This window comes from Protopterus annectens, chromosome 3.part0 (genome assembly GCF_019279795.1).
Source record: "Protopterus annectens isolate FY-2018-M chromosome 3.part0, PAN1.0, whole genome shotgun sequence".
NCBI classification, from domain to species: domain Eukaryota; kingdom Metazoa; phylum Chordata; order Ceratodontiformes; family Protopteridae; genus Protopterus; species Protopterus annectens.
The window spans coordinates 859577499-859604145 of NC_056731.1; the positions used below are offsets into that span (position 1 = coordinate 859577499).

At 42.3% G+C, this 26647-nt stretch overlaps 1 long non-coding RNA gene across 2 annotated transcripts in view; it reads left to right on the plus strand.

Moving 5' to 3' along the window:
* LOC122796597 overlaps nt 1-26647 on the plus strand; it is an 833012-nt gene that overhangs the window by 172436 nt on the left and 633929 nt on the right. For both annotated transcript variants that reach the window (XR_006363994.1, XR_006363995.1), the window contains exon 2: nt 9443-9570. This is a non-coding gene — a long non-coding RNA (uncharacterized LOC122796597). The remainder of the gene's footprint in view (nt 1-9442; nt 9571-26647) is intronic.

Here is a 26647-nt window from a genome sequence, read left to right on the forward strand (position 1 = left end):
CTATTTAGCACTTGTCACCATAGTCTGCCATAGAAGAGTAACATTTATTTTCCTAGTACAGCTTGTATACATTAATTCAAAAAGTGTAAAAGGTAGGACCATGTGAGATTGTTTTTTTATATTATAGCTTTCATATAGATTGTGTCACATAGCAATTTCCGTGACACTGTAGCCCCAGCAACCAGAGTTCGATGATTGGACCTGAGTCCTAAAAGAGTCAGCATTGAGGTAGGGGTGAGTGACAAAAGTTGGTTAACTCATTAACACCTATGTGATGTGGAATGCCACACCTCTGGCAGCATATAGACATCCTAGCACTCCAGAACATTTTTAGAAAAATCAACTAAAAAAGTATAAGATAGATGTAAATATTTTGTGAACAATAAAAGGTAATTAAACCACAGAAGTATTAATGTTATCAGGAAGAAGTATTCTTTACAGTGATAACTGTCAGTGCATTAATTAACTGTCTTTCCATAAATAGTGCTATGTAGTGTAATGCACACAAACCCATAATTATATTTTTTGCTAAATCTTCGTAAATAAATCATCAAATTTTAGAAACTGTACAACCTAGATGTATATTATTAGAATACTTTTATTAACTAGACTACTTAAGCTTTCACATAACAGCAAGAAATTCATCTATCTGTGCATACTTATTGAGGTATTTACAGAAATCTGAAAACATACATTTGATTGCATAATTAGTAATATAAATAACACTGAAGACCTCGATTGCATAATTAGTAATATAAATAACACTGAAGATCTCCCAAGATGTGCAATGTATAGTGCAAACATCACTGACCGTTTTCTTCAACAACATCTAAGGTTTCATCTGATGCCATGCAACAGTTTGTGAGTCGCTTGGTGTATGAAATGGTGCACGCATACATAAATACTGCATATTTTACAAATTACTAACAACTAACTTTATATCTGTAATGCAAAATAAATGGAACATTAACAATGAGTTTTCCTGTTTCCCTCCATGGCATTTCACACTCAGTAGCAAGTAGGTCTCCTGATTTATAAAAATATGAACATAAATATAAAAAATATGAATAATAAGTGGCAAACTATGATTGATTTCTATGTTGCAGACATTCAAGTTAACAGTATCAGTGTCATTTTTTTAGTTAATATTTGCCCTTTATAATGCTGCTTATTATTAGCTGGTAAGTGACTTAATTAAACAAGCCAGACCCATAAAAGGTCTTTTGTCACCACAAGGACCTATGGGTGTTAACTGGAAGTGTAGAAAAATGGAGCTGTACACTTGAATGAGTTAACTCATCAAAGTAATAGGAAGGCATACTGATCTTGTTGTGATTCTGCCACTTACAGGACAGTTGATGTCAGTGCAGCAAGCCAGAGGGAACTACAATTAGGCATTTGGGCTGCCAAGTTTCTGTAGTGCGTGTGTGTGTTCAAAGGTTCATAGGTGTGTACTAGGCTAATGGCCCTGGAGCCTTTACAAGCCTAGCCCATAGAAATGCCCTGGCATTGTGTCGCCCGACTTCAGTTCCCAGTGCCTCTATCAAGCAGAGCCACTGCAGTAATCCCCAGCGTAAACTTTCTATTTCCCATCAACTCATCAAGATTTCTCTTGGAGAGGGCAGGTGAGGTGCTCTGCTTGACATGTATGGGAAGTCTATTTCAGAGCATGGGCAGTCTCTGGGTTATGAACCTGTCCCTCCAGCATGTTCTGTTGATTGTGGTAATGAGGCTGAGGTCTCTGGAGCATGTGGTGTGAAGGGACTGGGATTTCTTTAGATGTAGCATTTCTAACAGAGCTGAGTCAGACATGGCTTTGTAAGTCAAGCAGAGATCACCTCTTAGACGATATGAGACAGAGAATACCTGGAGTTTTTTGAGTCTGTCCATGCAGAATATGTTTTTAAGGCCTAGGATCCTCTTCATGAGGTACTTTTGTGGCCTCTCCAGCTGTTGCAGGTGTCTAGTGAGGTACATGCCAAATGGGACATTATACTCTATGACTGGTCTAATGAGGGAAGAGTAGAGAGAAATGATGACCTCTTTCTTCCTGAATGAAAAACCCTTGGTAATGAGATGACCACAGTGACAGTGTGGTGGTCGAAGGAGAGGTTGCTGTCAACCTGTGTCCCCAGACCTGTTATAACTCCTTCAGTGTTCAGTGGGCTCCCATCGATGTGGTAATTAGTGGGAACTGAGTTTTTCCCAAAGGGGATGATGACGCATTTTTTGGCATTAAGCTTAAGGCCATGGCTTTGACACCAGTCATTGGTCTCAGTGAGGCCTTTCTGTAGGATGTCTGCATCACTTGGGGAGTTAATAATTGCTCCCAGCTTGCAGTCGTTTGTGAACTTGGTCAGCCAGAGTCCCTCCATGTTGGCCTGGACTTCTGAGAAGTAGATGCCAAACAGGAGAGGACCCAAGACTGATCCCTTTGGGACTCCACTCGTGACTGGTCGCCAGTCTGACTTGGAGTCCGCTACTTTCACACTGTGGGTTTTATCTGTGAGCCAATTTGCAGCCAACCTAACAATATATGGGTTGATGCCTAGTTTGGTGAGTTTATCAATAATTTCTGAGTGAAGAAGGGTATCAAATGCCTTGGCCAGATCGAGGTAGGCTGTGTGGAACTGCCTTACCCTCATCCATAGCTCTGGTGACTGACTCAAGAAGTCAAGCAGGTTGAGAAAGCATGAGCTACCTTTCACAAAAGTAAATTGTGTGGGATCTAGAGTTTGGAGATTCTTTATATCCTTGTTAATTAGGTCCATGATGATGCGCTCCATAGCCTTACATATCAGAGTCATCAGGCTAATGGGGCAATAATTTCCAAGATCTGTAGTTGCTTCTCCTTTATGGAGATGGATGACTGTAGCAGTGCGCCATTCAGAAGGGACAAAGCCTGAGGTGAGGCTGTGAGTGAATAGGGTGCACAGATGTGGTGCTGGTTAACTTTGTAATTCATGTAGAACACAGCCAGGGATATTGTTGGGTCCCATGAAAGCTGTATTCTTGGCCTTGGACAATGCAGCTTTAACCCGTGCTGCAGTAATGCTGGGTGCCTGGCATTCTTCTGGTATTAAGATTAGTTCTTTGGGGGAGGAGTGGGGTAAAGTTGGCACTGAATCTGTCGGCCAGTATGTTGGCAATATCTGTTGGCTCAGTGTAGGAGGAACCATTGTGCAGTAACTCACAGCAAATCTGGGTATTGTCGTGGAAATTCTTTATATAACTATAGAAGGCTTTGTGGTTGTTTTTAGTGTCTGCTGCAGTTCTGCCTTTATAGCTAGCTTTGGAGGTTTTGATGAGGGATCTCAACTTTTTGTTGTGGCTAATAAGGGAATTTTTCTAGTCTTGGGACTCACATTTTCTTGCTGTGTGTATCTGTATATGGAATAATACCTCCACCTCTTAGAGCAAGAAATCTGCACAGAGGCCCAAAAAGAGGGACAATTTTTAAATATTGCTCTTACAAACTTGGAAAGTTGATAGAATAACAGGATCTGAAGTAGTTGACTTAATTTGATCTACAACCTGTGGGTTTCGGATAGGGTTGCCACCCCTCCATTTTTTTCGGACTATCCAGAAATCAAAATGATTCTCCGGTAGTCCGGAAAACACTGTACAAACTCTGGTATTCTGTTTCAAAAAGGAAACAGACTATCGGAGTTTGTAAATCGGCTGATTTACTATGCTTTTTTTTTACAGAAAGGCATAGTAAATCAGCCGAAAGGAGGCAGCAGGAATGGAAAAAAAGGACGTTCCTCGACAAGTGATGTCATTGTGACATCACAAAATGGGTGGAATGTGGGTGGGGGAGGGGGTAAGACGGGCAGGGTTACTAATGATGCGAGGGGCGTGGCGTTATTCCGGTTTTAGCCATGATGAACGGTGGCAAGCCTAGTTTCGGTTCTGAATCGGATCCGACACAGCTGCATTTTCCAGCTACTGATCCAAGCTCCAGGCTCCTCCCCTTACCCATAATGCCCCTGTCTCCTCCCTCCCTCCACATCTCATTTGCCGTTAATGAAGCAACAAGCGTGACGGATGCTATGGTTGTGGCAGCCGCCACCAAGAAGGATCTCACACAGGAGAGCTCCAAGGTTCACCCTCCTGATTGAGAATCAAGGGTGATGGACCATTTTGGGAAGTGTGTGTATGCTTCAGCGACCTTCTTGGTAAGGGCACTGAACTGCATGGCACACGTCATTCGATTACAGCGAGACTTGGTCAAGGAAGTCACTGAGTCGACCCCGGAGTCCATGTCGGTGGAGAACAAAAAGACATTCTCCGCTCGAATGGCCACTCCTAAAGCAGTTTCAAATACATCCATGTGCCTGCTCTCTCACGCTACAGAGGGAGACGCCAGGGTGGCCAGGACAGGAGTTGCCATCTGGCGCCATGCCTGGCTCTGGCTTTGTCAATTCTCGGAACCCTTTACGGCATCATTCACAAGTGCCCCTTATGATCGTTCTTCCCTTTTTGGGAAATCGGTTAGAGAGACATTGGTCCAGAGTGAGAGGGATGGGATGGCACTATCTGCAATTGGGATCTGCTTCTCCTCCCATCAAAGATCCTTTTCCAAGAATCAGTGAGGGATGAAGAAGATGTAGTTCCAGAAGTCTCAAGCATTTTCCTGGGACACTCAGGACTCACTTTCCCCAGAGGTAGAGGGGGATATGACAGACGCCGCCCTAGAAGCAGAGGGGGGTGCTAGAAACTTCAGGTCTGGAGAACCCTTCTCGGAGAAACCTGGGCAGCAGCCCTGAAGGGGTTGCCCGACCACTTGTCTCTGGAGTCAGTAGGGTGTCGCCTGTCGCTACACCCAATGGCATGGGAGTCCATTACAATAGATCACTGAGTGTTGCGAATTATATCCAGAGGATATTTCATCCCATTCAAAGAACCACCATGACTGAAGAAACACCTCCCAGATGTCCCACTCATGCAAAGGGAGGAATCAGCACTAGAAATAAAAAAGCTGCTAAAGAAATGGGTCATCCAACCTGTCCCCCCAGACCAATCCAGATAAGGCATTTACTCCAGCTTCTTTTTAGTGCTGAAGAAAACGTGGGACCTCAGACCTATCCTGGATCTGTCCACCTTGAACTTTTTGGTAGTCAAAACAAAATTTCGGATGGTCACTCTTCTATCCATCCTGCCCTATCTGCAGGCAAATAATTGGATGTGCTCAGTAGACCTCCAGGATGCATACTATAACATCAAGATGGACAGGCACTATCGGAGATTCCTCTGCTACTGGCTAGGAGCCAATCATTGCCAGTTCAGAGCCCTTTCCTTTGGTCTCACCACAGCCCCTAGGGTGTTTACCAAGGTGATGGAGGTAGTACCGGCTCACCTGAGGCGTCAGGGAATTCAGGTCTTCCCTTTACCTGGATGATTGGCTCTTTCCTGCCCCTTCCAAGCATCCACTTTGTCAGGCCAGGAACTTCTTTTTTCATCTAGCAAACAAACTGGGCATCACCATCAACCAAAGCAAATCTTCACTGGCCCCAGTTCAGATACTAGACTTCATCGGGGCTCGGTTGAATACCATTCAAATGAGAGTTTTCCTCACCCTGGACAGGATACGCAGTTTAAAGATGCACATCCGGTATGTCCTTCAAGCCCAAGTTCTGACAGCAGAAGCAGTTCACAAAGCATTGGGATCTATGACAGTCACGATCAACCTGTTAACTTTAGCACACCTTCATAAGCAAATTCTTCAGTGGACTCTCATGGTTCAGTGGTCCATGTTAGATCTACCTTTATCTCACCCTATTCAAATCTCTGGAGTATGCAGGGACTCTCTTCAGTGGTGGATTCAGTCCACGGACCCGCGGAAGGGACGTCCTTTTCTTACGTCCTTTCCCAAAACCATAGTGACTACAGACGCCTCCTAGCTGGGGGGGGGGGGGCATTACTCGGGAAGGGCAGTCCAAGGTACGTGTTCCCCATCCAAGACCAATTTGCATATCAACATCCTGGAGATGAGGGCAGTTCTTCTTGCATTGCAGGCTCTTCTTGCTCATTGTCCTCTAGGAATGATCGCAATTCAGGCAGTATGTCAGTGGTCTGGTATATCAACAAACAAGGGGGAATCAGATCTTATCCCCTCTGTCACCATGAGAGTGTGGGAATGGGCACTCTCCACCGGCTGTTTTCTGGTGGCAACACACATTCCGGGATGGTCCAGCATTTTAGCAGACAGGCTCAGCAGATCTGTCCTGATGCCTTACAAGTGGTCTCTGAATCCTTCAGTAGCAGAACAGATCTTTCAAAAGTGGGGTCATCCTTGCTGCGATCTGTTCTCATCCCCTTCCAATGCGAAATGCAGTGAGTTCTTCGCTGTGAATCCCCCTCAGGGGAAAGCCCCCAGAGATGCACTGATTCATGCTTGGCCTCCCGGACTTCTTTTTGCTTATCTTCCATTACCCCTCATTTTGAAGTTTCCTCAGAAAGCTCGCAGGCTGGGGAGCACTGTGATCCTCATCACCCCATTCTGGCCTCACCAAGTTTGGTTCCTCTCCCTATGGTCTCATCTACCAGTTCCACCATGGACGTTGGATCCAGTTCGGGATCTTATTTTTCATCCCTCATGGATTCCTCATCCAGACCTGGACAGTCTGAAGCTCACTGCTTGGTTGCTCCAGTTTCCATGATGGACTCCTGGTTTATCTTCTCCAATTAAGGCTGTTTTGGTGATGGCTCACAAGTCTTCCACCAGAAAGGTGTATCATAGCAAATGGAAATTTTTTTCTGTATGAGCCTCACAGCATGCCATGGATTCTTTCACAGCTCCATTGTCTGCAGTACTAGAGTTTCTGGCAGGAATTTTTCTTCAAGGGGCCAGTTTCTCCACAGTGGAAGTTCAATTGGCTATTTCTAACTTTCATGTGGGGGGAAAACATGTCTTCTTTAGCCTCTTCAAAACTTTGCAAGTCCTTCCTTAAAGGTACCTTTCTACTTAGACCTCCAGTTAAGGATCCCACTCCCCCCGGGAGCTTACTTTTGTGCTCCAGGCGTTAGTCTCTCCACCTTTTGAACCGGCAGCTTCGGTAGATTTGCAGTATCTGCCTTGTAAGACTGCCTTTTTGGTGGCCATTTCTTCTGCCAAGAGAGTGTCGGAACTTCAAGCTCTATCCTTCAAGCCTCCCTATATAATATTTCATAAAGATGGAGTATCCTTGCGCGCCAACCCTTCCTTCCTTCCCAGATTAGTGTCAGAGGCCAATATTAACCAGACTATTAATCTACCAGTGTTTTTCCCAAATTTTCAAAATAAAGAGGAGTATAAATTGCATTTGTTGGATGTTCATAGGCAATTGAGATTTTACTTGCACAGGACTAAAGCCTTTCGTAAATCAGATCATTTGTTTGTTTCTTACTCAAGATCTTTCTTAGGAAAACCAATTTCTAAAGTGACAATTGCTTGTTGGATTTCCCAATGCATTATTCGAGCATATTCTTATAGGTTCATAGGTTCATAGGTAGGTACTAGGCTATCTCCCGAGGGCATTTATAAGCCTAGCCAGAGTGTATCGGCTATCGCCACCCCATTGATTAATTAACTGATCCTCTGTCAAGCAGAGCCAATGAAGTGATCCCAGGGGTATATTTTCTGTTACCCATCCACTCGTCAAGATTTCTCTTGAAGAGTGTTAGTGAGGGGCTCTGCCTAATGTAGTTTGGAATTTTGTTCCAAAGCATGGGGAGTCTCTGTGACAGGAATCCAACCTTCCAGCATGTTCTATTTATTGTTTTGGTGAGGTTTCTTCTAGAGGCACCCCCCCTCTGCATCAGGTAAAAGCGCATTCTACCAGGTCTATGGCTATTTCTGCGGCTTTTTGGTCTAGAGTGTCACTGGATGATATTTGTTCTACAGCTACATGATCCTCATGTCATACCTTAATTTTGCATTACAAGTTGGATATTGTGTCAAGGAACAGGGCATCCTTTGGCTCCATGGTGCTCCAGAATATCTTTCCATGAGGGCCACCCAGGTGTTTGGTAGCTGGGGACTCTGTCCCACAGACTGAAGATCAAATGAAGTCAACTACTTCAGATAAAGAAGTTATGTACTTACCATAATGTTCCATCTGAGGAGTTGTACTTCATTTGTCTTCAACCACCCCCCCTTCCCCCGACCTTATCACTTTGGTACTGACCATATAGAAATATGGCTACTCCAGAAATGTTCTTGGTCAAACTGGGAATTAGGATTTTCAGGCTGCCAGTAAGGATGGAGTCTTGTTGGGTCAGATATGTGTTAGATAGTTAGCAGCAAACTTGATCTGAAGGGAGGAAAGAGACAGGGGGCATTATGGGTAAGGGGAGGTGCTTGGAGCTCAGTAGCTGGAAAATGCAGCCGTGTCAGATCCAAAACCCACAGGTTGAAAACAAATGAAGTGCAACTACTCAGATGGAATGTTATGGTGAGTACATAACTTCTTTTTTTGCATTAGCATGAATTTTGGGTATGAAGTCTGATACTCAAATGCCTGTCATTATTTTCTAGTTTCAGTGTTTAATGATTTATCACTAATTTGCCAGAAAACAGCAATTTTATGAAAAACTGACCAAAAACATGAAACAAAAAATCTGGACATTCTGCAAAAATCTGTACAGTTGAGAGGTATGACAGCTTAGCAGGCTAGCAGGTCCATGTCGCCTTTTGGCTGCTGCTAAATGAAGATAATAGAAAGATGATGAATGAGCAAGTTGTGACGGGCTTGTTTGTCATAGGATGGGATAAAGATACTAACAAAAAGTTCCGTTTTACATTCCATGAGACAAAAGTCTCTACTATTTAGTATGTCTGGATGATTCTCAGATTTTAAAATAGGTACAGGGCTTTGTTTAACAAACTTAATAACTTACTTCATTGATATGGTGAGTAGCTGCACCATATGATTGGGCCTTCGGTTTCGTAGCTATACGTTTATCTTTTTATACTATAAAAAACACTTGCTCGCCAACAATGTTTCAGAGTACTACATTTATTTGTCTTTTTTATTTAATACATCTTTATTCCTGGAACACAGTGCACTGTAGAAGTTTCAGAAACAAGTTTTGGACATTAAATATTCAGAGAATTAAAATGTTTAAATCCAGTCGTGATGGTCTGAGGATTTTTCTATAATATTTTGCATTGAGACTATGAAAGACTTCCACAGTTTACAGTGTGGCCATCTTTCATGCAAACTTTTGTCATCATATTTAAAGCATTTATGTCCTTCTTTGCTTGTTTACTGAGAGTCACAGTTACATTCTCATCATCTTTACTTTATAAGAGGATCTGAAGCACCCACTGAACATGAAATAGTTTCGTTTTACTTTAATGTAATAAAATGAGGCTTGACAAAAGGTCTTCTGCTGTATGCTTCTAAAAGATTGGTATTCATTATTATGTGCACCTGAAATTAAATTTTTTTCCTTACAGGTGTTTGATTCAACAGTCACAACAGGCAAATAATATGTGTGTGTGGTGCAGATTTAATCCTGTGGCTTGGCTGTAAGTGAAAGTTTGGGCCCATAACAGTTTACATTGTCTGAATAGCAGAGGGATAGGTGAGTACCTGTTCATTTTCTTACCATAGTGCATCTTTTGTGAGTAGTAATTATTTGGATGTGTAAAGTAATGTGTCCAGCAATAGTGACTGATATAGTTTACTGTGTGGTGAAATAATTTTAAATATCCAAAATGTAGCTATTTAATGTGCACAGGAGTGTTTTGTTTTCATATGTTTAGTAATATGCATCTCTGATCATAGTTGAGAGAGAGCCAATGTAGCAATAAATATTAACATTTGTTTTACTCACCAGTATAGCTGCATTGTTCAGCCATCTTTTAATATATAGCCATCTGGTTCCGTAGAGAAGGCTGGTGATGTCATAGGTACTGACATTCTGAGATGAGGCTCTCATATAAATAGTGCTGCCATGTACATTCAGATCTGTGTTGTTTTTAAACTGAGAGCTGCTTAGCTACATTTCTGTCATTTGTATAAAAAATAAACAAACATAGGAATCTGTGTAGTTCCAACCTCACCGCCACGAGTGATGAGGAAAAAATATAAAACAGAGAAACTAGTGGTCTTAAAACTTCATTGATGAGCTCAGTCACAGTAATTCCCAAAAGTCATGAAACCAGACACAGACCATCATTGATTTAAAAATGTATGTGAGGAAGTTGAATTTGAAACTTTTTTTTTCATGAGAAAAATTACACAGAGGAAGATAAACCCATTGAAGAAAAAAAAATTAAAAGACCCAGTAGTTTTTGCCCCCCAAAAGGTTCTCAGAAAAACACAAAAATGTAAGATTTATACTATTTCAAAGGATGAGATATTAGCACTTAAGGATTTGAGCAACTAGACATGTTATGAAGGCTGACAAGGGTAGTTACATATATTGACATTTATATAATGAAAGTAGAGAACAAGCTGAACACGCCTGAGTTTTATTCTAAACATTCCTTTGAGGAGGTTAAAACTGCATTTATAGAATAGAAATATAAGCTGACTACAATGCTTAATGAAGAACTTATTAGTGAAAACTTTTTTGAGTATTTGAACACTCCTCACCCCATTTTACCTTGTTTTTTTTTGGGATTCCCAAACCCCATAAGAATAGGGAAGATCCATCCACCTTACAGACTTGTCATTGTAAGTGAAGGTTCCATATCAGAGGCCACTGCCATATACATAGATTTTATTCTACAGCCTCTTGCTGAAAGGAACTCATCTTTTATTTTAGATTCACTTGATTTTTTAAGAAAAATAAAAGAAGTATTTGTGAATGAAAAAAGCATATTGGTAACAGTTGACATTGAAGCCCTCTACACTGTTATGTACTGTATTGAAGCAGCTACATAGGCTTATAGCAGAAATAACAATGTTGCACAAGGGCAAACTGAATTCTTGGGAAAGCTAATAAACTTGGTGTTAAGTTATAATTTTTTGTTTCAATAGCCAGGCTTGCAAACAGATGAACGGCATAGCCATGGGCGGCTATGGCCCCTAGCCTGGCCAATGTAGTCTTAGGCAAGTGGGAGAAGGAATTTCTACTGCAAAGTGAATGTCGGAGATTTATGACTAGCTTCCTTCGCTTTAATGACAATGTATTCATTGTCTGGGATGGTGAGAAATCGAAACTCACTGAGTTTATCCATTACATCAGTAACTCCACCTTCTTCTTGAAATTTGCCACTTCCATTAGCTGGGAGTCAATGCAGTTCCTTGATATGACTGACAGTATTGATAAAGACAGAGGAAAATTAATTATTACCTTACACTAGAAACCAACAAGAGTGGACTGCATCACAGAGACAGTATGCATCCAGTAAAAACTAAGCACAATGTAATAAAGTCACAAGACTACAGATTAGCATGTATTACTGCAGATTTGGCCCCTTTTCTCAAAAATATGAATGATCTTGAAAATTATTTCTTAACCAGAAGATACGAATCAAACATGTTACATATGATCATGGATCCCATTAGAGATTCTAAAATTAACAATGACCCTGTATGGAATAGACCTTTTGGTAGAATTAAGCAATGAGGCCACCCTAACCCAAAAGAAGAGAAGAGTAAGGACAGTTCCATTCTAACTTACACCTGTGATTTCAGTACAGTGAAAGCCATCATTAAGGAGAACTGGGCCATCCTCACTGACATTCAGCAGCTTGTAAGGGTTTTAGGAGAACACCCTTCTTTGGTATATAAAAATAGCAGAAAAGCATACATAACTGTGGAAAAGAAAAGGAAAAATAAGAAGAAACACCAGGATGACATGAACACCAATATTTGTGGGCCACCTAACTGCACTTTCTGTGAGTCTTGATGGAGTGTGACTCATTTGAGTGCCCCTATCTTAAAAAGACAGTGAAAACTTCACCAGGTGGTAACTGTAATACTGAAAAAGTTGTATATAGGGCCATGTGTAATGACTGTCCTGCATTTTATGTGGGTAAGACTATGAGTAAACTAAAACGGAGGATTTCAGGTCATCTTTCTGACATCAGACTTAAATGCCAGAGGAACAACTTATCCAAACACTTTTTAGAATACCCCAGGCATTCTGGTTTTAAATTTATCATTCTGGGCGATGTGGAGATGGATGAGCTTGAAGAGGACGTTAATGGTGTTTTGGAGAAAAAAGAATTATGCAGGCAGTTGAAATTAAATGCATTCAGAAAACCAGGACTTTTACATAAGCTGACACACAATCTGTAAAGGCTTTTTAATGAATTTCTGAGGAAATATTTTTATGTACTAAAAATAAAAAAATTATGTGTAGTATGTGTATAAATGTATATGTAGACTAAGAATCAAACACCTGAAGACCAAGATAGTGCAGAAGTGTAGATAAATGTATATGTGTTTAGTTACTTTAACCTGAATTCTGCTTTGATTAGATTTAGTGCACTTTTGCATCATACTAGAGATTTAAATGGTAAATTCAAAACACATTTTTCATGCTGCTGCTGTTAAAGTGAAGTATTTCCATGAAGTATTGGTATAATTCCCACATTTAGCATACTCAGGCACACTCATACACACACCTGCACACTTTTATACATTACTAGCTTACTTCTTCCACTAGTTTTGTGTGTTTTTGTACTGGTTTTCATTGAATAAACATATTTTTGGGGCTGTAAACATGAAAACTGTCATGAAAGTTTTTTTTTACTATAAAGCACTGACATTTTTTCAGAGCTGTAAATAAAATATTTTTTCTGAAATAATTTTTTCGAAATAATTTTCTTTGAGCTATAAATAACTACGTTTTTATACACACTTCCATATTATTAGACACACACACACACACATATATATATATATATATATATATATATATATATGTATATATATTTATATTTATAGTGTTCTAGTTAGATAATGTTTATGGTTAGATAGCTATGTGTTTTTTCTTGTATCCATCTAGTTAACTTGTTTTACTTATCTACCTTTTATATGATTTTAGATCTTGTCAGTGACCTGATGAAGGCTTTATTGCCTTAGCTAGCTGAAAGCAATTTTAGTTAAAAGTAAGTCTTTTTAGGCGTATGGTATGCTTTTCTTAATACCTCATTTGGGAATGTAGGTTGCAAATAGATCGGTAGTGTTTTCCTCAACTAGGATTTAGTTTGACCTAATCAGTAGCAGTGTGTGAGGGTGGGTACTTGCTTTTCTAAAATGCACTTTTGCAGCCCTGTTTATATTATTTGCCTTGAACAGGCTGTTTTAAAATTAAACAGTACATATATTTTCCACACCTACTTCTAAGTGTATAAAGGCTGATATGTTTAACATTGTAAAATATTTTTGTTACTGAGAATGACTTGTCTGTGACGAATAAAGGCTTGTTGCTTTGGAACACTACCTGGTTTTCATAATTTTGGGGAATTATTGTGACTGAGCTCATCAATGAAGTTTTAAGACACTAGTTTCTCAATTTTTTAGTTTTTAGTTTTGTCATTTGTCTTGCATGTATTGACATTGGATGTACAGAATGTCTGTAAAGGCAGATTTTCTTCTGGAGGGTTATGTATTTCCCTTCCAAATCTAGCAGTAAAGTTGCTTGTGGTAGGCATATTACCTAAGAAAATGTTCACTCACAGTTCATATTTGGGGTCCAAACATTGACAGTTGTGAATTTTGTTTAAAATGTAATAGTGCAACTAGAATAAAGAGAGTAAAAATGCAAACTTCTTATTTAAAAGAAAGAGGCTATACAACTTGTGAAGGCTGCCAGCCTAGCCAGATAGAATTTTATAGACAATTCTGTCATTTGTAAATCAGGCTTGTTGCCTTAAATGGAAAAAAAACTGCTGTTAGATGTGGAACTGAAAAAAAATTAAAAACAGTATACTCTGCTGGCAGAAAGCTGACCAAGTAAAGCATGTTGTGACCCTTTGATCTAAAGTTGGCTCCAGCCTGACTAGATAAAGACATTCTTTCTATTGTTTTAACCAAGAGTTAAATTGATAGATTTAAACATGCAAATTATTTTTTTGCTCTGCTTCCTGACCAGCTGCAAGATAACACAAAGAGGTGTTAAGAATGTAAATGTAGTTTCTGTTAGCCTGGGAACCCAAGGAATTATGAAGAATGATGTAATGGGAACCAGAAATGTGATTTAAAAAAACAGAGAGAATCAGAGACCATTAATCATGTTTGTCTTGACCATCCAACTCACAGCACTGTCTTGCTCTATAAGTAAGTTTATCTTAAACTTGTGTTTTCTGTTAGAAATAGCTAGAAACTAGAAAGATTATCTGAGTGTTTTTTCTGTGATGTCAGAACTGTACTACTGAATTAGTTTAAATATTTCTCTGTGATCTCTGAACTCTTGACTAATACTGCATAGTAAGAAGTATTGTCTTGTGTTTTTATTATTTATTATTAAATGTTTTAAAACCTTTCAACTGTGGCTGTTTTGTGTAGAGATAATTTAAGCACTAGAGTACATTGCATATTTGTAGTGATTACTGTACCAAGTCACTCTAATAAGCCTTGACTGTTTATTGATACTACCAGTTGGATAATAATATTGTGCAGTAATAATTGGACACCCTTTTAAGGGCCTTTGAGTAGTTGATAAATATCAGCTGGGTGGCGGCAGTGATTTCTACCATATAGTCTGGGTAAAAGGGGCACAGCTGGAGAACCTGTGCCAGTCTTCCCCGGGAGTGTCTGTGTGGTTGTATAAACTCTTATGTGAAAGTGTGTGTGTCAGCTACTTGGGCAGGGACACAAAGCACTGGTTGGACAGAGAGGGTGCTGGAGATTTTAGCTTGCCCAGCTGGCTGAGATCTGGACCCCATAGCTGTGCCAGTAGGGAGTCTTATTGGGGACCTTGGGAGCAAGGAAGTGACCAGCCCCAGACCGACTGTGATCTCTGTGTGCTCTTATGGGAAATTGCACTTTACGGTGTGTATTGGTTATCCTTTACTTCTATATGAGATGCCCCTCACTCATGTTTTTAGTGAGGATTAAGGCTCCTTGATTGCTGGACCAGGGCACAGGAGTCACATATTAATTGTTTGGCAGTGGTGGGATATCCACATCACATATTAATTGGTTGGCAAATACTAATTAGCTTGTAGGGGTGTAGGTTGAGTGAATTCCTGTAGCTTGTGTACAGTGAGCTTTGAAGGTGTTTTGTACTCAGCCACTCAGTGAATGAGTTCAGATCACAATTGTTTTATTTATTTTCTTAGCTTAGTTATTCAGGGTGAGCAGGCAGCATGTCAGCAGAAGTGTATGGAAAACTGACAAGGAGCCAGCTGGCAGAGATGTGCCAGGCTAGGGTACTGGAGCATGGAAACCTGACTAAGGCAGACCTGATTGCAGCCTTGGTTACAGCTGCATCAGAAAACAGCAACCAGGATGACAATCAGACTGGCAATGGAGATATAATACCCTCGGAGAATGGACAGCTCAACCTTTCTGCAGAGGACGTAAAAATCCATCTGGAGCTAAAGAGACTTGAGTTGGAGGCCAGGCGTGTGGAAATAGAAGCAACTGAGAGACTGAGGCATCTAGAGAGGGAGGACAATGAGAGACTGCAACGTTTGCAGGCTGAGGAGAATGAGAAACTGCTATGTCTGGAAGCTGAGGAAAAGGAGAGGCAGAGGCAGCATGAGAAGGAGATGTTGACTCTTTGCCAGAGTCATAGAGATAATGGGGAAGGGAGTAACTGGACCCCAGAAGCACAACAGGTCAGTAAATTTCTTCCACAGTTTAAAGAGAGGGATAATTTTGATAGTTTCAGTCATATGTTTGAGAGGATATGAAAACAGTATAGTGTTGACCAAAGGCTCTGCGTACGATTCCTGAGCCTCTTACTCCATGGTAAAGCTGTAACTGTTTTGTCAAAAATGTCTGGCGTTGCATGTTTTGATTATATTTATTTATTTTTATTTTACATTTGTTGATCAGGCTAGTCTAACTGGATATATATCCATTTTCAGTAGAGGCCCGGGGAGAAAAGCTCCACATAAAATAAACAGCACAACAAAAATTCAGTTTCAAGACATTAAACTTCAAAGATACTAGTTATACAAAACAGGTGCTACAAAGTAAATAAGCATATGTGATATAAGAAATTAGAACAAAATAAGAAGGAAGTATTCAGAAGGATGAGGAGATTCCAGAACAAAATTTTAAGTAAGGAGCAGCAAGAGAGACTAGTTTAAAGAGAACAGATTTGGGAGAAAATTAGTTGAGGGGTAGAGACACAGAGCGACAGGGGAGAAGTTCATTATGTATAGCTTGGGTAGAATAAGTCCAACATAGAGGTAGTGGACTTTAAAGTGAAAACCGAGTAGAGGTGGAAAAGCAAAGGAAGAAATAGATGATAATGATAATAGGATGAGAAAATCCTTAGTCTGGGTTAGTACAAGGACATAGCCAGTGGTTAGTTAGATATTATTTAAGATGTTCATCGTGTTTCACTGTTGCAGTCATTACTCTTGGGTTATCCTGCTAGCAGGCTAGCCACAGTCGGCCTGAATTCCAAAGTCTTGGTCCGGCGTCGGTTGCTGTCGCCTCTTCCCTGACGTCAGTGCGCCAGGGGTATAAAAGATGCAGCCGACGCCATTTTCTCCAGTCTTTCTTGCCGTGCGGTGCCCGAAGCAAAAGCAGTTCGCAAGTGCCGGTCAGCCGACTCCTGAGATTTTCAAAATCGAATTTCAGATCCGAAGTCTTCATTAAAGCTAAGTACCCCGTTGAGGAAACTTTTTTCTTGCTCCAGACCGATGTCAGAAAAAGTTAACAATTGTATTTCTTGTGGGAAGCAAATACCTCATAAAGATTTTCATTCTTACTTTATTCCTTGCCTAGGCCCTGATCACGACGTTGCTAGCTGTCGGTTTTGTGCTAGATTTAACCAACGCAATATTAAGCGTTGATATGATTTTGCCTTTCATTACATTGGCCGAAGGTTTATTTATACAATGCCATCAGAACAACCGACGACTGAAGTTTATAAAAAGCGCAGGGAAAAGGACAGGCATCTGAGGTCCAACACCGATGACGAGGCCCCCGCTAGGCCAGTCGCCGGTTCGCCGGTTCTCAGTGAGGTGCTTTCGCAGCCCCTGACGCCCGCTACCTCAAAGCCACAGGCCGCTTCCGACTCCCACGTGGAGCCGACTAGGCATCTGGATACTCAAGGTATTGGACTCTCGGAAACTATTTCCTCAGATGGGTCCAAATCCGCTGAGCAGGCATCGGCTTCTGAGGGTGTTTTCAGACCAAAACAATTATATGTCAAGCCAACCTCAGCTTCAAAGACAAAGAGTAAAACAGCTCTAAAGACAAAGAAACAAGTACAGCATTCTCCTGGACAGACTTCCATGCCTAAGAAACAAATGCTTAAAATGGCCGAAGACCTAATTACTTTGATCAGGGGTTCCCATCCCCCTCCTGATAAGAGGCCTAGGCAAGAGACAGAATATGATTCTTCTGATCAGGTTTCAATTTCCTCTGATTCCTCTTCTGAACAGGGATACTCTTTTCCTCCCTATGATGATTCTGATGCTGAAGAATCTATTCCTTCAGCCTCTCCTCCTGAGGATTATTCTTTTGGGGAAACCCTGCATACCATGAGGGAGCATTTTCACTGGGAGAGCCAAGATTACTCAGAATCTAAGAAAAGGCTCAGAGACTTTCTTTTACTACCTCAGCACAGACCTCTTGCTATTCCACCTGTTCTAGACATTGTAGATGATGTTTTTTCTTAGTCCGGCCTGTCTCCTCACTCTTTACTCCCTGCACCTGCTAAGCCAGACAGATAATGCAGGGTTCCAGACTCTCATAAATTTCTATATAAAAACCCTGCTGCTGACCCAGATACTATATCTCAAGGTCCCAGAGGGGTCAAGGCTTCCACTGCAAAAACCCTGTCCCCTCTGATAGGGATTCTATTGCACTGGACAGATGGGTGAAAAAAGTTTACACTTCTGCTACCTTAGCTGTAAGGGCTTTAAATTGTCAGTTTCATATACTTAAATATCAGCAATACTTAATGTCACTGCTTAAACAGAAAATGTTGACAAATTCTGAATGTTCTGATAACAAAGAAATGCAGGATTTATTGCATGCAGCTGAACAAGTGGGAAAGCATACTTTGCAATGTGGTTTTGATTCACTGGAGGCCTCTTGCAGGGCCGCTGTTACGGGTTCTGTCATTAGAAGGCATGCTTGGTTAAAGGAACAGAATCTGCCTGATCATGTTAAAGCAAAATTATTGGATGCTCCATTACAGCATGATACTTTGTTTAGTGTTAAGGCAGAAGAGGTGTTGAAGAAAATGGAGGATAAAGCGAAATCCATGCAGACAGTTAAGGATTTCCTACAGGTACAGCCACCCAGATTTAGCAGAAACTGGCCTACGAAGAATTGGTCCTTTCCAGTGTCAGACAGGCCACAAAGAGGCAGATACAGATGCCCCAGAGGCAGATCTCAGCCCCAAGGCTCATACAGGCCTAAACAATGGGGTGCTTCTACCTCCAAAAGCAGAGAAGACAAATCACAACCATACAGGAAACAGTCCTAATGACTTTCCTCTGCCAGAACCAAGCACTTATCTTTTGGCAGCCCCCTTAGGTGGAAAACTAGCACTTTTTTCACCAAATTGGCACATGATTACCCAGGACAAATGGGTCTTGAACATAGTGTCTCAGGACTACAGGTTCCACTTTCACACCCTGCCAAGGGCAAAAGGTATGCCAGACCTGCCACACAATCAATGGGCAGAGGCACAAAAGCAAGTTTCATCCCTCATGGACATGAGGGCCATTCAACAAGTACCACAGCAAAAGCAGGGATAAGGATTTTACTCAAGACTTTTCTTGGTGCCCAGAAAGGACAAAGCCTGGAGACCAATACTGGACCTGTCTGTACTAAACACATTTCTGGACGTTCCAAAATTCAAAATGTTCACTCTGTAGCAGCTACTGCCCATGCTGGGCAAGAAGGCTTGACTCATAACTTTGGACCTAAAAGAGGCATACCTGCATGTCCCAATCAGACAATCTTGCAGAAGATACCTCAGATTCATAGCTGGCTAAATGCACTACCAATTCTCTGCACTGCGCTTTGGCTTATCTACTGTGCCCAGGGTCTTCACAAAATGCCTGGCACCAGTAATTGCATTTTTCAGACAAAGAGGAATTCAAATATATCCTTACTTGGACGACTGCCTTATTCAAGCAGAGAACAAAGACATTCTACTAAAGCATTTGGCGTTTGTAAAAAGATTACTAATTTGCCTAGGGTACACAGTAAACGAAAAGAAATCAAAAGTAGTACCCTCTCAAGAGATGATATTCCTGGGTGCAAGCTTAAATACAACTGCCCAGATGGCTTATCTCATGCCAGACAAACAAAGGCAACTGACTTCTTACTTCAAAATGTTGGCAACAAAGACCCAATTATCTGCAAGGGAAATCCTGCAGGCTTTGGGCTTCATGGCATCCTGCATTCTGCTAATTCCATATGCCAGACTGCATATGAGGAAACTATAGTGGTATCTAAAAAGTGTTTGGACTCAACATTGCCACAGCCTGGAAACATTAATTACCCTCATTTCCTGCCTGCAACAGGAGTTTCGATGGTGGGCACAGGCTTGTCTCCACAACAAGGGACAGCCATTCACTTTACCCACAGCCAGGCAGAAACTAATTACGGATGCATCAGATTATGCCTGGGGGGCCCACATGGCAGGAAAATGTATTCAGGGCACATGGACCGCAAGCCAGATGCATCTTCATATCAATCAAAAAGAGATGCTAGCTGTTCAGAATGCCCTAACAGCTTTCAAGGATCTACTTCATCCAGGACAACTACTGATAAGGACGGACAATACTACAGTCATGTGGTACATAAACAAGCAAGGAGGCACACATTCCTACCCCCTCTACAGACAAGCCATGACTTTGTGGGACACAGCATTGACTTATCATGTTCACCTGCAAGCACAATTCCTGCCAGGAAAAATAAATACTCTGGCAGACGAACTAAGCAGAAACCTCATGGATCCCCACGAGTGGAAACTGGATCCACAAGTCTTCAGCATGATAACGAGGAAATGGGGATGCCCTGACATAGATCTATTTGCCTCCCCTCACAACTACCAACTACAGAGATTCTGCACAAGGATTTATCACAAGCAAGCATGGAAAGTGGATGCCCTATCCTTCAGCTGGAAAAACCTAACAGTATATGCCTTTCCTCCACTGCCTCTCCTCCCCAAGGTACTCCTAAAGGTCAGACAAGAGAAGCCAAAAATGATACCGATTGCCCCAGACTGGCCACGCCAGCACTGGTACCCAATCTTAAAGAACTTGTCTCAAGGTCCAGCCTGGACATTGCCTCAAACATCTCACTTACTGACCCAACAAAACAATCAGATCCTGCACAGCCAACTCAGGACCTTAAATCTGGCAGCATGGCAGATAATGTAGCCATTCAGAACACTCCTCTTTCAAAAGCTGTAATGGATGTTATCTTGGAGGCCAGGAGGCCCAGTACCAGAAAATCTTATGCAGAAAAATGGAAGAGATTCTGTGCTTGGAACCAGGAACAAGGAATTGACACGTTTGTACCCAATATTCCTCAGATTTTACAATACTTAACTGAGATGCTGAACAAAGGCCTATCCTTTTCATCAATTAAGATTCATGCCTCTGCCATTTCAGCCCATTACAATACAGAACCACCTATCTTTTCTCACCCTTTAATAAGGCAGTACCTCAGAGGGGCCAAAAACATAAGACCTCCAAGGACAGCACCAGTACCTGCATGGGACCTCAATTATGTCTTGGAAAAACTCACACTGCCTCCTTTTGAGCCAGCCTCAACAGCTGATATAAAATTCTTATCCTGGAAAACAGCTCTGCTCCTAGCAATAACTTCTGCAAGACGAGTCTCGGAGTTACAGGCACTCATGGCTGTGGAACCTTTTATCATTTTCCATCCAGACGGGGTCTCTTTGAGGACGAACCCTACATTTATGCCGAAGGTGGTGCCCAGTGTGACCCTTAACCAAACCATTCACTTGCCTACCTTTTATCCAAACCCACAGAACAAGGGTGAGAGACTTCTGCATTCTTTGGACATTCACAGACAGCTACGCTTCTACTTGGACATAACTAAAGCTTCCAGAAAGGCTGAGCAACTTTTAGTGGCATATGCTGCAGGATCACAAGGAAAGGCTATCTCAAAACAGACTATTTAAAAATGGGTAGGCCATTGCATTTGTTTCTGCTACTCACAGCATGGCAAATCAGTGCCTAAGAGCATTAGGCCACATTCTGCCAGAGCAGCAGCCACTTCAGCAGCCTTCCTCAGAGGAGTACCAACCAAAGACATCTTAGAGGCTGCAACATGGAGTTCAGTGCACACTTTTACAAAGCACTACCACTTACCTCTGTACTCTAAATCCAGAGCAGGCTTTGCCACTGCAGTTCTGCAGGGCCTCATAGCCTCTCCTAATCCTATTCAGCCCAGCCACCCGTTCTCAGCTTTGGGATTCAACCCAAGACTAATGACTGCAACAGTGAAACACGATGAACATAGTACAGTTGTGTACCTACCATAAATGTAGATGTTCGAGTGTATTCACTGTTGCAGCCCAAGTTACCCTCCCACCATCCCCCTTTCATTTGCTGGGTCTTATCTGTACTTTTCTATTCTATACAACCTATGTGGTGTATTTGCTTGTAGATGAAGGAAATGTTTACTTTAGTGCATGCATGTTTATTGGCATAATCTATTTAGCCTACCCTTTTGGGAGCACCTGACATCTGGGGCAAGAAAAACTGAAGAAAATGGCGTCGGCTGCATGTTTTATACCCCTGGCATGCTGACGTCAGGGAAGAGGTGACAGCAACTGATGCCGGACCAGGACTTTGGAATTCAGGCCGACTGCGGGTAGTCTGCCAGCAGGATAACCCAAGAGTAATGACTGCAACAGTGAATACACTCGAACATCTACATTTATGGTAGGTACACAACTGTACTTTTCTTTTTGAAAAGTGTAGTAGAGGAGAGAGAGGTAAGTTCAGAAGGAAGTAGGTTCCAGCTTTTACCCACTGCATTAGAGAAGAGGGAATCACCTGTATTATTGTAGGGTTATGTATAGATACCAGTAGTTTGTTGGCTGAGCATAGATTTGTAAGATTGTTATATCGGCTGATAAGATTTGTGAGAATTGGTGTTTTACCTGGATAATAAAGGGTTTTATTGGTAATAATTAGTTGTTGAAATAAAATCTGATTGTGCAGTTCGAGCCAACCCAGTTGCTTCAGATTTTGGCAGTGGTGGGTTCTAAAGGGGGAGCCAGTAGCAAATTCGGCTATACTATTGTAGGAGATTGCAAGCTTGTTGAGGTTAGTTTTAGTTAGATTGGTGTATATAGGAGAGGCATAAAAGAGAGTAGAGATCAGGTCGGTGTGGGCAATAGTAGTTCTGGCTGAGGGAATAAGAAGGGTTTAATTTTGTAGGGGGAGCCTAGTTTACGGTTAACTGATTTTATTGTGGAGTTGATATAAGTATCATAGTTAAGGTTGTGATCAATAGTAACTCCTAAGAGTTTAGTAGAAGTGTCAGGAGATATGACTGTGCCGTTTTTGGATTTGATAGAGAATTAAAATTGGGTAGGTGGTGCTGCGGTAGCGTTGTCGCCTCACAGCAAGACGTTGTCGCGTTCGATTCTCAGCTAGAGCATCTTCTGTGTGGTGGCATGCGTGAATGGGCATGCCTTCGTTGAAGGTTGTGCATCAGGGCTGGTAACTTGGCATGTAAAAATCCATTACCAAACATTAGCGGATCGGAGTTCCGCTGTGGCGACCCCTAACTGGGATAAGTCAAAAGACAACATTTCTGTAGGAGTAAATATTAGTAGTTTAGTCTTTTTTAGGTTGAGGAGGAGACTGCATTGCAAAAAACATTCTTCTACAAGCTCAAAGACATTTTGGGTAAGGGACTGCAGTTCAGAAGGCCCTGTAGCTGAGGATATTAATGTGAAGTCATCAGTGTATTGTATAGTTACAGCTTGAGGGATACTAATAGATAGATCGTTTATAAAGTTGGAGAATAGAAGAGGGCCTAAAATAGATCCTTGGGGTACACCAAGGGTGACAGGAATAGGGGCAGATAGAGTGTTTTCCCAAAGCACTGCTTGTTGCCTGTTCTCTAAGTAGGACTTGAACCACTGTAGTGCTTGAGTATCTAGTGAGAGGGGCTTGAGAAGATTCAAGAGTAGTTAATGGTTAACCATGTCGAATGCTTTTGAAAGATCAATAAAGATAGCAGAGGACAGTGTGTAGTTGTTACAGTTTTTGTTGATGTGGTCAGAAAATGACAGGCGGGCAGTAGTGGTGCTATGGAAGGGTCGAAATTCATGCTGAGAGTTGGCTAGTAGGCCATTTAGGAGAAGGTGGTCTAGTAGTTGGTGGTGGATGCATTTTTCCATGATTTTAGCTATGGGTGGCAGTAGGGCAATAGGATGATAGTTGGAAAGTTCAGTTGAGTTGCCACCCTTATGTAAGGGGATAATGTGTGAGACTTTCCAATTAGATGGGATGGTACCTTTTTTATTGGTTCTGTTTATTAGGATCAAGATAGGATAAGCAATAACTTTGGCTGCTATTTAAATATACTTAGCAGGTAAGAGATCAGCTGAAGGGGTAGAGGGTTTAAGTTTTTGAAGGAGGGTACAGATGAGGGATGTAGGGATGGGTTGGAGTTGGAAAGTGGGTCGAGAGGTATAGGAGGATGGGGGTGAAGTAGAGGATACCGGAGGTAGTGAGTTAGCAAGTGACTGGATAGCTTCAGTAAAGAAGTTATTAAAGGAGTCAGCAATATGTTTGGGAGTGTCTTGGGTAATTCCGGATGGGGTAGGTGTCTTAGAGCAGCCTGGATGAAGGAGTCTATTGATTCCTGACCAAAATTTTTGAGGATGTTGTTGGTTGACATGTTGAAGTTGAAAGAAGAAGTTTTTTTGTCCAGTAGTATAGAAGTTTTAGTAGATTACACTTTTGTTAAAAAGCATTTGTTAGAATTGTTTAAGCTAACACCTGAAACGTACAGGAAAAGGTTTTGTGAGCATAGACGCAAGGCAGATGAAAGTGTGTGTGAATATGTTGCTGAACTGAGCACTTATTTCCATAGGTGGGTGAGTGGATGTCAGGTCACCACTTTTGAAGGGCTTGCAGACCTTTTGGTGAGGGAACAAGCCTTTGGCACTTTGTCTGAGGACATGAGGATCTGGTTAGCTGATAGACAATGTGCTACTTCAGATGAGTTGGGGAAGAAGGGAGACCTATACCTGGCAAGCAGGGCAGCCTTGCACAGGGTGGAGACCCCCAGTACTGCTCATGGGTCTAAAGTAACCCATGGTGGGCAGCACAGACTGTCCCAACAGAATCTGGCAGTAGCAGGGGAAGGCACAAGTCCAGGTACATGTCCAAGAGCTAGGGTTAAATGTTTTGAATGCAACCAGTGGGGCCATGTAGCATACAGGTGTCCACAGAGGCAAGGTGGGGAACAAAAGGTGAGTGAGCCAGTAAGTGGGAGAGACAAAATGCCAATAGTAGGTTGTCTTGAGACAACATGGGTACCAAACTACCATCTTGCAGGTGTCCTGATAGGGAAGGATTTGGATGAAGCAGTACCATGTGCTTATGCAGTTACACGCAGTAAGGCTAGGAGACAAGCATGTGGTTCTGATAGCCTGGGGGGAGACCCAGACAGACTGCATACTTGTGGCCAGAACTGGTGAGGTGGTTACTTCAGGGAGGGAGCTACTCTGTAGCAGTGAGACTGAAGGTGAGCCACAGCCGCTTGGGGGTAGTGATGGTCCCTTGGACAGAGTGACTGCAGAGGTAGAGGTGAATAGTAGTATCCAGGCTGACAGTGAGGCACCACTGTCAGAGGATGCCAGTCTTCCTGTGGAAGGGAGCTGGGAAGGATTATAAGGAGAGAGTTGAGACATGCTCAGCTCTCAGACCCTACACTACAAGGCCTGAGGCAGGTAGCTATGGAGGCACCTGATTCTCAAGGAAAGGGGGAATCTGTTTACTGGGACAAAGGGTTACTGTACAGAGAGTGGACTCCTGAGGGAGGGCTAGAAGGTGAGAGAGTACAGCAGTTGGTAGTGCCTAGAGTCTACCATCTGGCTCTTCTAGCCATAGCCCATGATATTCCCTTTGCAGGTCATATGGGCATAACACGTACAAAGAGGTGTATTATGCAGAACTTCTATTGGCCTGGAATTTCCCAGAGATGTAACAGGGTACTGCAGAACCTGTGAGCAGTGCCAAAAGGTAGGCAGGGCAGGAGACAAGGTGAGAGCTCCTTTGATAACCTTTGCCTGTGATTGAGGAGCCATTTCAGAGGGTAGCTATGGATATTGTGGGTCCTCTGAGTACCCCATGTTCCACAGGGAAAAAGTATATCTTAGTGGTAGTGAATTATGCTACATGATACCCTGATGCAGTGGCTTTGTCCTCCATTGAGGCAGAGAAGGTGGCAAATGCTTTGTTAGAGATTTTCAGCAGGGTAGGTTTCCCAAAAGAAATACTGACTGACAGAGGTTCCAATTTCATGTCATACCTGCTGGCTTGTGTGTGGAAGTCCTGTGGGGTGAAGCACATGAAGACAACCCCTACCATCCCCAGACTAATGGTCTTGTTGAGAGGTTAAACTCTACAATCAAGTCCATGCTACGGTCATTTGCAGATCTGTTTAAGAGGGAGCGGAACAAATATTTGCCCCATCTGTTGTTTGCTTACAGACAAGTTCCCTAGGAATCCACAGGTTTTTCACCCTTTGAGTTGCTGTATGGGCATTGGGTGAGGGGACATCTAGATGTAATTCAAGATGAGTGGGAAGGTGAGTGCGAGTCTCACAAGAAGTCTGTTGTGGCATACATCCTAAACCTCAAGACAAGGCTCATGGAACTCACAGGCTTGGCCCAGGAGAACCTGGCAGAAGCCCAACAACAGAAAAAGGTGTGGTATGACAAGAATGCTCGAGCTAAAGAGTATGCTGTGGGGCAGCAAGTAATGGTTCTCATTCCTGTCAGACACAACAAGCTGCAAGCAGCTTGGGAGGGACCCTATAAGGTGGTAAGAAAGGCAAGTGATGTTAATTACATGGTGGAACTGCTAGGCAGAAGGCAGGGGCACAAATTGTACCATGTTAACATGATGAAACCTTACCATGATAGGGAGGCCTTTGTGCTGAGCATTCGCAGTGGATTGCAGAAGGAGACTGAGGGAGATCTGGGGACTGATCTCCTCAGTGAGGCTCGGGCTGACACCTCAGTGGAAGGGGTAGCAGTGTCCCAGCAGTTATCTCCTACCCAGGTTCAAAAAATTTGAGCAGTGTTGCAAGAATTTGGGGACATGTTCACTGGGAAACCAGGGTGCACCCATTTGGGGCAGCACCAGGTGGATACAGGAACCCAAAGGCCTATTAGGCAGGCCCCTTGTAGAGTGCCTGAGAGAGTCAAACATACTCTGAAGGAGGAGGTACAGGAGATGTTGGAACTAGGGGTGATTCAAGAGTCCAACAGTCCCTGGGCCTCCCCAGTTGTGCTGGTGCCAAAGAAGGATATCAGCACCAGGTTC